Genomic DNA, 12,566 nt, shown 5'->3' with positions numbered 1-12,566 from the left:
CCCTCAAAAAATGACAAACCCATGCATGTGGGGTATCACTGTACTCAGGAGATGTTGCTGAACACATATTGGGGTGTCATGTAAATTCATACATAAAATAGGTGTGTGGGGGAAAAATACACACAAAAAATACTACTGCAAACTTTGAAAAAATGCTGGTGGTAAAATGTGTGCATGCAAAGAGTTAAAATACCAGCATTTAAAATACCCTGGGGTGTCTAGTTTTCAAAAATATATGATTTTATTGGGCACACTGAAATGGCCCGGCTCAAAGATGTACCAAATAGGGCATGGGCAGTGGATACCCAAATGCCAAAGTTCAACATTGAAAATGCGCATGCCCCAAATGTGGCCCTTTTTCCCCCAAACAGCCAGGCAAAATCATTCATGTGAGGTATCGCTGTACTCAGGAGATGTTGATGAACACATATTGGGGTATTTTATGATAGTGACATATACGAGAACCTTTTAATTCATACCTGAAGTAAAATGTGTGTGAAAAAACAAATGCAAAAAAATGACTACCACAAAGTTTGACAAAGACTGGTGGTAGATATGGTGCATGGAAAGAGTTAAAATACTAGAATTTGAAATACCCTGGGGTGTCTAGTTTTCAAAAATATATGATTTGATGGGATAAATTGCATTGGCCGGCTTCAAAGATACCCGAAATGGCACATGGGGAGAAGAATTACCAGATATGGAAAAAATGGCTTTGAAATAGCAAAATGCTACCTGTACTTATTGCCCCATAACATGCAGAAAAAAGCAAAAAAAAACATAAAAACATTGGGTATTTCTAAACTCAGGACAAATAGTAGAATCTATTTAGCAGGTTTTTTCTTTACCTTTTATAGATGAGTAAAATATTTTTCAACTAAAATTTAGAAAAAGTCTTTTCTAAATGTTTCACCATATTTTATACTTTTTTAATAGTAAATAATATGATACAATCAAAACAATGTCATCTAAAGAAAGCCCTTCTTGTCCTGAAAAAAACAATATATAACTTGTGTGGGTTCAGTAAAAGGGAAAGAAGAAAATTACAGCTAAGCACGAGCAGAGCAGAAATGTTAAAACGGCCATTGTCACGAAGGGTACAAAAAGTAAAATCAGCCTTTGTCACGAAGGGGTTAATGTGACCTATAACGCGAACGATTCAATTGCAAAATAAACTAAATCTTTGAGGGGGAAAAAACTAAAACTCACAATAACCTGGTTGCACGCCCTCTTATAACTGAGGCTGTGTTCAGAATTAACCAATCACATTCAAACTCATGTTAAATAGAAATCATTACACACCTGCCATCATTTAAAGTGACGCTGATTAATCACAAATAAAGTTCAGCTGTTCTTGTAGGATTTACCTGACATTTGCTTAGTTGCATCTCAGACCAAAAGCCATGGCCCGCAGAGAGCTTCCAAAGCATCAGAGGGATCTCATTGTTGAAAGATATCAGTCAGGAGAAGGGTACAAAAGAATCTGACAGATTTGGATCGCTTTTGCAAAGAAGAGTGGGCAAATATTGGCATCCCTTCCTAGCAGCTGAGTAAGGTCTAGGAACTGCAGAGATGTCCGTCAACAATCAGAACTGTGTCACTAAGGACACCTGTTGTCCACCACAAGCATAGTGTAACCCCAAAAGAGCAACATTGTGGGACAACACTCGATGGTGGTTACAGAGAGGTTGCTCATTTCGGAACCTTGGTTTTATTACCAATCTTTAGGACTGGGGTTTACCCAGCCACGGCTATAGATGTTTTCCGCTGCTGAGCTCTCCATTAGTACCTCGGTATTGACACCGCTCCCTCGGGATCACCCCAAAATAGTGACTCTTTATCAGGTGGGCACTGCTGGCCATAGAACTATATGGAGTCGTGGGACTGTCTGGTAGTTGAGTTGAGTGAGTGCGTAGTAAATGACACACCTGGCACATCTCCCCGGCGGCAGATAGGAGTTGAGAAACCTGTCCTTCCTCTCCAGAGGCAGTGGGAGCAACCGGGAGATTTGGCACCCGGCCCATCTCCCTAGTGGCAGCAGGGAGATGAGACAGTTGATCCATCTCCCCAGGACAGACCCTCTCCCCAACAACTGGATTATACGGGAGAGGGCACATGTGACTTTCCTCCCCTCTCAGCGATTGTTACAAATTTAACTCTGGGGGGTATTTTTACAATGCAGATGGATGAGACTATGGTCACTACCTGTAGTCCCCAGAGCTACCAGACAGAATGCCCAGATTAGCAACCTCATGTTGAAAGGACCCCTGGAACCCTGTCTTCTTCCCAGTGGCTGAGAAACCTTCAGGGAGAAGATGCTGTTGGCACTTCTCTCCAGCGGCAGTTATATTTTTCAGGAGAGGCAGAGGTCGGGTGGGTCAGCACCAGTTTTGGGAGGGGATTGATGGGCCAAGCGAACTGACTACAAAGTCAACCCGTTTGGGGTCTCCTCCTGGCAGCAATGTCTGATGGGTGTACTCAGTTGGGGTACAGGTCATTCCCATCACAGATGGGCTCCTGTACCAGCCCCCCTTAGAAGACACCTCTGATCCCCACACTGTTACACCCCTACAGTTAGTTATCCCCTCTCTTTACAGAGCCCCCCTCCTCGCCCTAGCTGCCCCCCTAGCCAGTCACTTAGGGAGTACCAAGACCCGCCACAACTGGCGAAAAAATTTTTTCTGGACAAATTGGCTTAGGACGCTGCACAATAATGCCCCACCTGTGATCTATGCCAACTGGTAGGCAAGCGAGGAGACTCCTCCCGGGTGAAGATTCCTATAAGGGAGTCAGCCAACGTTTCAGTGGTGATGTTGGGAAGAGCTATTACCTTGGAGTAGCATAGTCGACCTCGGTGAGGATATACCTCTTCCCAGACCTGTTTGGTTTGGCTAGGGGTCCTATGAGGTATATCACCACCTCTGAAAGTGTTCGCTGATCAAGGGTAGGGACTCTGTGAGCGCTTTAATGGGACGCTCAAACAGATGATCACAGCCCAGTACACCGATTTCCCATGCCTTTTTTTCCTAGAGGGAAGTTCCACAGGAATCAACAGGGTTCTCACCATTTTAGGTACTGTATGGTAGACCCATACGGGGACCCCTGGACATTCTGCAGGAAATTTGGGAAGGAAAGTGGAATCACCAGGAGATCTCGGTGGTCACCAATGTGGTAGAACTTAGGGACAAGCTGGCCAAGCTCATGGATCTAGCTCAGGGGCATCTCAGAATAGTGCAGAAAAGACAGAAGGAGTACTACAATGCCCACTCTACCCCCTGGAACTACAGCTAAGACAGAAGGTACTCCTACATCACCCCACCCGACAAAATAAGCGGCAGACAGCTTGGGGAGGGACCATAGGAGGTAGTTACCAAGTATTTAGGTCAAACGCGTGTCCCATATCAATGCTCTCAGGCTGTACCACGAAAGACCTGCGGATATAGTGGCCATATGCACCCCCTCCTTTACCGAGGAAGGGGATAAGGCGCTGGCCGACACCAAAGCCCCTGCATATTACGAAAGATGCTCCAAATCTGTAGCCCTCCCTGGCATAACACTTAGCCACCCATCCCGTAGAGACCCCCGGCCAGATACCACTATGCCAACCCGCTTACCGCGTACCTGAGGCATTTAAGGGATACATCTACAAAGAGCTAGAGGAAATAAAGTTACTGGAAGTCATAGAGCCCCACCTGCAACCCATGGGCTTTCCCTGTAGTCCTAGTCCCCAAAAAAGATGTTTCCACCCGGTTCTGTGTGGACTACACTGAAAAGTCATAGACGCTTACCACATGCCCCGAGTAGATGACCTCCTTGACAAACTAATACGGGGTCAAATGGGTATGCACCCTCGACCTAAGCAGGGGTACTAGAAAATTCCCCTGACTGAAGATGCTGACCCTAAGTCGGCGTTTATCGCTCCGTTCGGACTGTACCAGTTTAAGGTCATGCCGTCCAGGATGAAGAACTCCCCGGCTACCATCCAGCATCTGGTAGATCAGTCTAGGGGCTGCGGCAGTTTGCATGTGCATACCTGGAAGACCTGTCGGTCTTCAGCAGCTCCTGGAGGGAAAATCTCCAGGAGGGGTTGAAACAAGATAGACAGTATAGTCCACTGGCCGGTGCCACAGACCAAAGAGCAAATCTTGATGTTGTTAGGAACAGTGGTTTATTACAAAAAGTTTGTAACCCACTACAGCTCTATAGCTAAGTTTTCAACCAACTAAAGTCCACACTGGGAGAATCCCGTCTTAGCAGCTCCTGACTTTAGCTGTCGCTTTCTGGTTCACACAGATGCCTCCATGTTCAGGCTCGGAGCTGTATTGAGCCAGGTCAACGACCAGGGGGAAGAACACCCAGTAGCATACCAAAGCCGCAAGATATTCTGCCTCCATTTCCTCTTTGGAACATCTTTGAAGCCGGATAACTTAATTTAACTCCATCAAACCATATATTTTTTAAAACTACCCCAGGGTATTTCAAGTGTTGGTATTTTAAACCTTTCCATGCACTAATTATACAACCACACTTTCTCAAACTTTGTAATAGTAAGTTTGTTTTTAATTTTTTTCTCACCAGGAGGTAGGGTATGCAATTAAAAAAAGTGTCCCTTGCACTCGTGTGGGCCCTCAAACGGTTTCAACCCTTCCTCTAGAGAAGGGAATTCACCGTCCCACAACCCCCTGGTCTGGCTCACTGGGTGAGCGGAAATAATGGACGTTTGTTACGGTAGAGTCTCTTGCTCCAACCCTTCAACTTTACAGTAGAATACAGCCCGGGAGGCAAACCCAGAATGTTGACGGATTATCCCGACCAGATGTATAACTTTTACCTTGAATGTTCCGTTCTAGTTGATTACCTGTTTAACTTGTAAGCCATCTGCGAACACTCATGTGACTAACCCTGGGTCTGGCTCTCCCAAAAGGGGAAGTGATGTGACAGAATTACCTGTCAGACACAGCTCCCAGTGGGACCGCTGTACCGGCGACAGGCTCTAATCACCTGGAACTAAAATCGGACAGCCTTTTCCAATAACTGTGTATTAAGTCCCTTAGGGGAATATATTATGAGACACTTTTTGGTGCCATCATGTGTAGCTTCCTGAGCCATGGAGCACTTTGTCATACCTCCCAACATTTCAAAATGTGGAAGAGGGACACTTTTTTTTATCTCACAGAACTCACCAACACAAGAAATTGCTCTTTACAATGTCACTGTCAGGGTCCATCCAGGCTGTGGAGCTGCATATCTCTGTTTTTCCCTGCCTTGCCTCAGTTCCCATGTTTTGCTGTGATCCATTCCTGGATTTCCGTATGCTCTGTTCTGTACCTCTGATTCCTGGATTCTAGTTCTGCTCTTTGCTGAGCATCATTGGAAGAGTAGTACACAGCAGCAGAGATTTTTTTTAATTAACCCCTTAAGGACCGGTCTTATTTTTTCTTTTTGTACCCTGTGGGACCGAGGCTGTTTTAACACTTTTGCGGTGCTTGTGTTCAGCTGTAATTTTCTCCTCACCCGTTTAGTGTACCCACACACGTTATATATTGTTTTTTTCAGGACAAGATGGGCCTTCTTCAGATTTACTTTAAAAAAATAAAATAAAACATGGTGAAATTTTGAAAAAAAAAAAAACCTTTTATGACTTATTTGAAAAATCTTTTACTCACCTACAAAAGGAAGTAAAAAACACTAGCTAAATAGATTCTGCTATTTGTCCTGAGTTTAGAAATACCCAATGTTTTTTCACAGTTTTTTTGTAAGTTATAGGGCAATAAGTACAAGTAACGTTTTAGGATTTCCAAACCTTTTTTTCCAAATCTGGTTATTCTGCCTCCATTTCCTCTTTGGAACATCTTTGAAGCCGGTTAACTTAATTTAACCCCATCAAACCATATATTTTTAAAAACTACCTCAAGTGTTGGTATTTTAAACCTTTCCATGCACTAATTATACAACCACACTTTCTCAAACTTTGTAATAGTAATTTGTTTTTAATTTTTTTTCTCACAAATTGTAATTTAGTTATAAATATACAGGTCCTGTTATATGCCACTATCAAACACCCCAACATGTGTTCAGCAACATCTCCTGAGTACAGTGATACTCCAGATGCATAGGTTTGTCAGATTGTTTGGCTGGTAAAAGGCTACTTTTGGGACATGCGTAATTCAGGTTTTCAACACAGACTTTTAGCGTTTGGTCATTCTGCCTCTTTGGAACATCTCTGAAGCCGGCTGTTTGGGATTTAAAATGCCACATCTGGGGAGTGCACAGTCCTAACTGGATAATTCAATTTACCCCATCAAACCATATATTTTTGAAGACTAGACACCCCAAGGTATTTCTAATGCTGGTATTTTAACCCTTTTATGCATGATATTCTACCACCAGCCTTTGCCAAAGTTTGTGGTGGTATTTTTTTTGTATTTTTTTCACACAAATTGTACTTCAGGAATGAATTTATAGCTCCTGGTATACAACACCCCAATATGTGTTCAGCAACATCTCCGGAGTGCAGTAATACCCCACATGCATGGGTTTGTCGGGTTGTTTGGGATTTAAAATGCCACATTTGGGAAGTGCGCTTTTTTCTCCATTTTGGTCAGTCTGTGCCTATGCCCTATCTTTGAGCCCGGCCACTCCAATTTACCCCATCAAACCATTAATTTTTTTTTTTTTTTTTTTATTATACAAAAGGTACAAAACATATAAAAAGACAATAAGTTACAATACATTAGCAGCATATGAAATTACTTATTACTGGTCCTCATAGGGCTCCATTATGAGTAGAGGTCTATATAGTTTCTTCATTCATTATACTACAGTTTTCCATGCATGCATATTACAATTATAGATAACATTATGACAAAACAAAAAAAAAAAAAAAGACAGAAATAACAAAGATAACTGGTATCTGTAAAGTCCTTTCATGTATGTATCTCCAAAGTGGGTTGATCTTCTCTCCTCTAATTTATAGATATTTATAGGGTAAGTCTTCCCCATTTTCCCCAGTATTTATGCATAAGCCCGTTAGCTCTATAATAACCATATTCCATATTCTTTTGATTAAGAATTTGATTTTTGACATATGTCCAGGAGATTATCTTTTTTTGCCTCCAATTTCTAGCTATAACTACCAGCATCGCTAGGATCACATGATCTATCAAGTTTTTTTGTTTTACCGGAATCATCTCCCAATCTTGAAGTAATAATGCTCTAAGCGGTGACTTATCTATTTGTTTCTCCACTATACCAGATATGATATTAAATATCTTGTCCCAACATTCCGTTATTTTAGTGCACGACCACCAGATGTGAATCCATGTTCCCTCAGCTCTTTGACATCTCCAGCATAGATTTTGATTTGCTGGGTTTATCTTATGGAGCCTTTCTGGGACCATATACCATCGATTAACAATTTTAAAATAAATCTCCTGTAGGTTCAAGCAATGGACATTTTTCATAACTTGATTCCAAGCTTTTATCCAGCGATCTGCTGTAAGGGAGGCATTATCTATATTTAAATCAATCTCCCATTTTTTCCAGGCAGGTGGAGCTTTAAGATCATCTATATCCACAATTAAGTCTGAACAGAGTTTTAAAGATTTCTGTTTAGTCTGGTTATCAAATATTTTCATAAACTTTATCACATGTTCATCTTTATTTTCCTCCACAAGAGAGTGAGATAAATAGTTCTTAATTCTCATGTAATTAAATATTTCTTTATTAGTAAGACCGAACTCGATACACAAGGTAGAAAAATCTTTAAGTTTATTTCCTATCATAAGTTCCTCTATTCTTTTTATCCTACATTTTTCCCACTCGTTGAGGTTTATATCCTGAATATTTTTATTTAGAATCTGTAGCGGGGCCTTTTTAATTATAAGATCATTTAAACCAATTTTCTTCTTAAAATTCTGCCTTTTATTTATTTTATTTTTTTTTTCTTTTTTTTTTAATTTTATTCTTTTCTTTTCTATATTAGATCACGAGTATATAGTAAACACTTGTTTTATTTAAATACACCTTGCATTATTGCAGAAGATGTTAACTTTTACATCTTTCTACATATACACTAATAATATTATTCGGAAGAAATTTCACAACCATACACAAGTGCTTTTTGAGATTTTTTTAAACACATTTTAAATTCACTCTGCAATATTGCAGAAGGTGTTAATATAATTATATACACATTAATATTATTAATTAGAAGGAATTTTACAACTATACACACATACGACACAATTATTTAATTATATTATTTTATAGAGAATAATTTTTTTTTTTTTTTTTTCTTTCTTTCTCCCCTTTCTGTTGGCATCGCCTTAACCAACTATCTAATTGTGATGAGGCAAAGGGGTATATTTACCTTACACAATAGAGATAAATATAGATATGTTATGTATTGTATAATTTATGTTATATGTTGTATATGGTACTGTGATATGTTAAATCCAAAGTGGGTCTATGATAACTTTTCTTCTCTCCTCATAAAGAATATGAAAAAGTATTATAATCAATTGATGAAAAAATGGTTTCAAGGATTTTTTCATTAAATGTGCAGGGTATGAATCTTCCCCAAAAAAGAATTACTTTAATTAATCATCTTGTAGAGAATAAAATTGAGGTTGCAATAATCCAGGAAACTCATTGGACAGATACATTTGCGCAGAAACTCTCCTTTAGGAAATATCCGGTAATAGAACATGCCTCATTAGGAAATCAGAAAAAGAGAGGAGTAGCAATTCTTATTGCAAGAGAGATAAAATATGAGAAGATCTATGTCCAGCGAGATAAGGAAGGTCGGTTTTTAATTTTAATTTGTAGATTGAATGATAGAATATACTCGATAATAAATATATATGCTCCAAATAGCAAACAGATTCATTTTCTCAATAACCTTATGAAGAAAATTCAGATATATATTCAAGGTACACTAATAGTGGCAGGCGATTTCAATTGTGTAGTAGATCTAGATATGGATAAACTGACTACTGAATATAAAAAAAAAGACCGGATAGAATTAGAAAAGGTAAAATCTTTCAATGATTTCTTAGGGAGAAATAGATTATATGATCTATGGCGATCATTACATCCAGAAGATCGAGATTATACCTACTATTCAAGTTGCCATAAATCATTCTCCAGAATAGATCTGATTCTAGTTAACGCACCATTAATAAGAGAATGTAAGCGAATTTGGATAAAAGAGATCCCTTGGTCGGATCATGACTCAATTATGATAATACTAAAAGGAACCAATAGAAGTATAAGACCTACATGGAGATTAAATAAAAATCTATTAATGAATGCATTATATAAGAAGGAACTGGAAAAAATTACTAAACAATTTTTTGAGGAAAATAATCCTATTGAGACGTCTTTTGCAAATACCTGGTGTACATATAAATGTGTTATTCGGGGATACTTGATTAGTAGAACAGCATATCTGAATAAAACAAAATCTAAAACACTTTCTGATTTATATATCCATCTCGAAGATCTATGTAGGAGAAATAAGATACGGCTAGATTCGGAATTGAAATCTGAAATGGAACTAACAAAAAAAAACAATTAATGAGCTACTGATGGTAAAGGCTAATAAGATATTAACTAAATATAAGCAAAAATGGTATTATTTGGGAAATCGTCCGGATCAGCTTCTCTCTCGCCAATTATCAATACGAACAGCTAACTCTAGAATACATAAAATTATTTATAAAGATAAAAATTGCATTTCACCAGCACACATTGGAGAAGCTTTTCGTATATTCTACACAGAATTATATAATATTCATGATAATAGCCACAAGCGAGATATAATTAAAAAGTATTTAAGATCTTCTAAAATAACACAAATATCGACAGCCCAAGCTAAAATCTTAGATCGCCCTATAGAAGAAAATGAAGTGATAAAAATAATAAAGCAATTAAAAAAGGGTAAATCGCCGGGCCCTGATGGATACATTGCTGAATTTTTTCAATGTTTGGAAACCAGTCTGACTCCTTATTTGTGTAATATGTTTAATGAAATAAAAAGTCAGAAAAAATTCCCACGAGAAATGCTACAAGCACATATATGCCCTATCTTGAAACCCGATAAATCTGCCTTAGACATTAAAAACTATAGACCAATATCTCTGATAAATTTAGATACTAAAATATATTCTGCGATAATAGCAAATAGGATTAGACCTAATTTAGAGATACTAATACATAAAGATCAAACAGGTTTTATAAAATCAAGATCTTCTAGTGACAATGTCAGAAAGATAATAGACATCTGTAATTATGCAAATATTACCCAGGCTCCCTTGCTGGCCCTGTCATTAGATGCTGAAAAAGCATTTGACAGGGTCAGCTGGGAGTTCCTGGAAGAGACTTTAAAGGAGATCGGACCGGGTTTAATTGATGCTATTATGGCATTATATACTACTCCCACAGCCAAAATAGTGGGGCAAGGATTTGAATCTCAATGGCTTAATATATCTAACGGCACAAGACAGGGATGTCCCTTAGCCCCTATATTATATATTATTTCTTTAGAACCTTTTGCCTCTAGAATAAGATATAATTCTAACATTCCTGGAATTAAAATTGGTCAATTAGAAATGAAAATGTCTCTTTACGCAGATGATATTCTCATTATCTTAGATAAACCTAATGTCTCGATTCCACTTTTACTACAAGAGATTGAATTATATGGCACTATATCTAATTACAAGTTAAATATGGGGAAATCACAGGCAATATGTATTGCAATGTCAGAAGAAGAGAAAAATCTAATAAAATCTAGGTTTAAATTCTTGTGGCCAGATACAGGTATAGACTACCTAGGAATAAAAATCTCGGCAGAAGGCACTAAGATACTGGAAAGAAACTGTCAAATTCTTTTAAAGCAGACACAAGAGAAACTAAATAAGTGGAAGTCTCTTCCAATATCCTGGATGGGGAGAATTAATATTATAAAATCATATATATTACCAGCGTGGCTATATAGATTCAGAATGATCCCGGATATGTTGACTAAAGATTGGATTAACATACTACAATCAAAATTAATGAAATTTATATGACGGGATAAACACCCTAGAATCCAAAAAAATACTTTATTTTTACCTAGGAGTCGGGGAGGATTGGGCCTTCCTAAACTACTTAATTATTGGTATGCATCTATGCTATCCCATATATATAAAATGCAACTGTTGCAATCTAAGGAGTCAGACTGGTATCTAATTGAAAAAACTATTTTGGGCTTGAAAGATCTAGAAATAGCCCTTTGGCTACAGAAAAGAGATTTAAAGGAATATATGAAACATTTCAAAGGGACACTACTTGATTCAACACTATTATTTTGGCAAACCATTAATTTTTTATTAAATTAGACACCCCTTGGGTATTTGAAATGCTTTTATTTTAACTCGTTCTATGTTGAGATTTTTGAGAAGATAAAGCGCTAATTTTTGCACTTGCTCAAAATAATAAAACTTTACTTTTTATTTTATTTTATTTTTTTTTTTACTTTTTTGTTTTTTTTTTACATTTTGCTGGTATTGGATGGTTCCTCTGGTGACATCACTGCATAATTATATTTTTAGCAATTTCTTTTCCATATTTTTTTTTTCAATTTTTTTTAATATTTTACTAATCACATTGGGATTAGAAAGCTGGGCTCCATTGACTTGCATGGTTGAATGCAGTACCTGTATTCAACCTGCAACTGGAGCCAGATTCTCAGGAGGGTCTGGAGAGACACTCCTGAGGATTCTTTTCAACTTGATTGTTCTTTTTAAAGGGTGCCACCATCTTGTGAGTGGCAGAAATCACTCGCAGCGGCGGTTGTGACCGCTCTCCATAGCGGTCAAGACGCGTCGTGGGGGGTTGTTTAGTGACGCTGAATGCCTCGCGATCGAGGCATTTCAGCGACACCATTGACGTTTAGGAGGTGATGGTTGATCGCCTCCTAAACTCTTTTAAAACGGGCGTCCCCTGCCAGTGTTGACACCTCAGGGAGGGGCCAGATATGGCCCCTGATGCTGATCTCGGTGTTACTGAATGCCTCGACATCGAGGCATTACAGCAACGCTGTTTAAGCGTTTAATTTAATGACGGTTCAGGACCGTCAAAGGTCGTTAACTGACCGTTTTTGCGTGACGGCCCTGAACCGTCACAGGTTGTTAAGGGGTTAAAAAAGGCTGATGTTAGCCTCCCTCCCAGGACCCTTACACACTGCCTTTACATGCACCTGCCCATAAACACACATATACTGCCCTTACACACACATATACACTGCCCTTACACACACCTGCCCATAAACACACAAATACACATACACTGCACTTACACACACACACACAAATGTCCCTAATGGTAGTTACCCTTACCATTAGGGACATTTGAGGCATGACACTAGCCAGGAAGCGAACTGGCAGAGAAGAGACGCTGGCACCACCACCAGCAGCATTGGGAAAGGCGAATGAGTGGGCAACTGACGACCCGCTCACCTGTTTCACCCCAGAGCAAAGCATCCAAACACAGTCAGTCCTTGACATTTGGGAGCGGAC

The sequence above is a fragment of the Spea bombifrons genome, chromosome 3, assembly GCF_027358695.1.
Source record: "Spea bombifrons isolate aSpeBom1 chromosome 3, aSpeBom1.2.pri, whole genome shotgun sequence".
NCBI classification, from domain to species: domain Eukaryota; kingdom Metazoa; phylum Chordata; class Amphibia; order Anura; family Pelobatidae; genus Spea; species Spea bombifrons.
The sequence above is the reverse complement of the archived record's forward strand: the minus strand, read 5'-3'. Positions refer to the sequence as shown.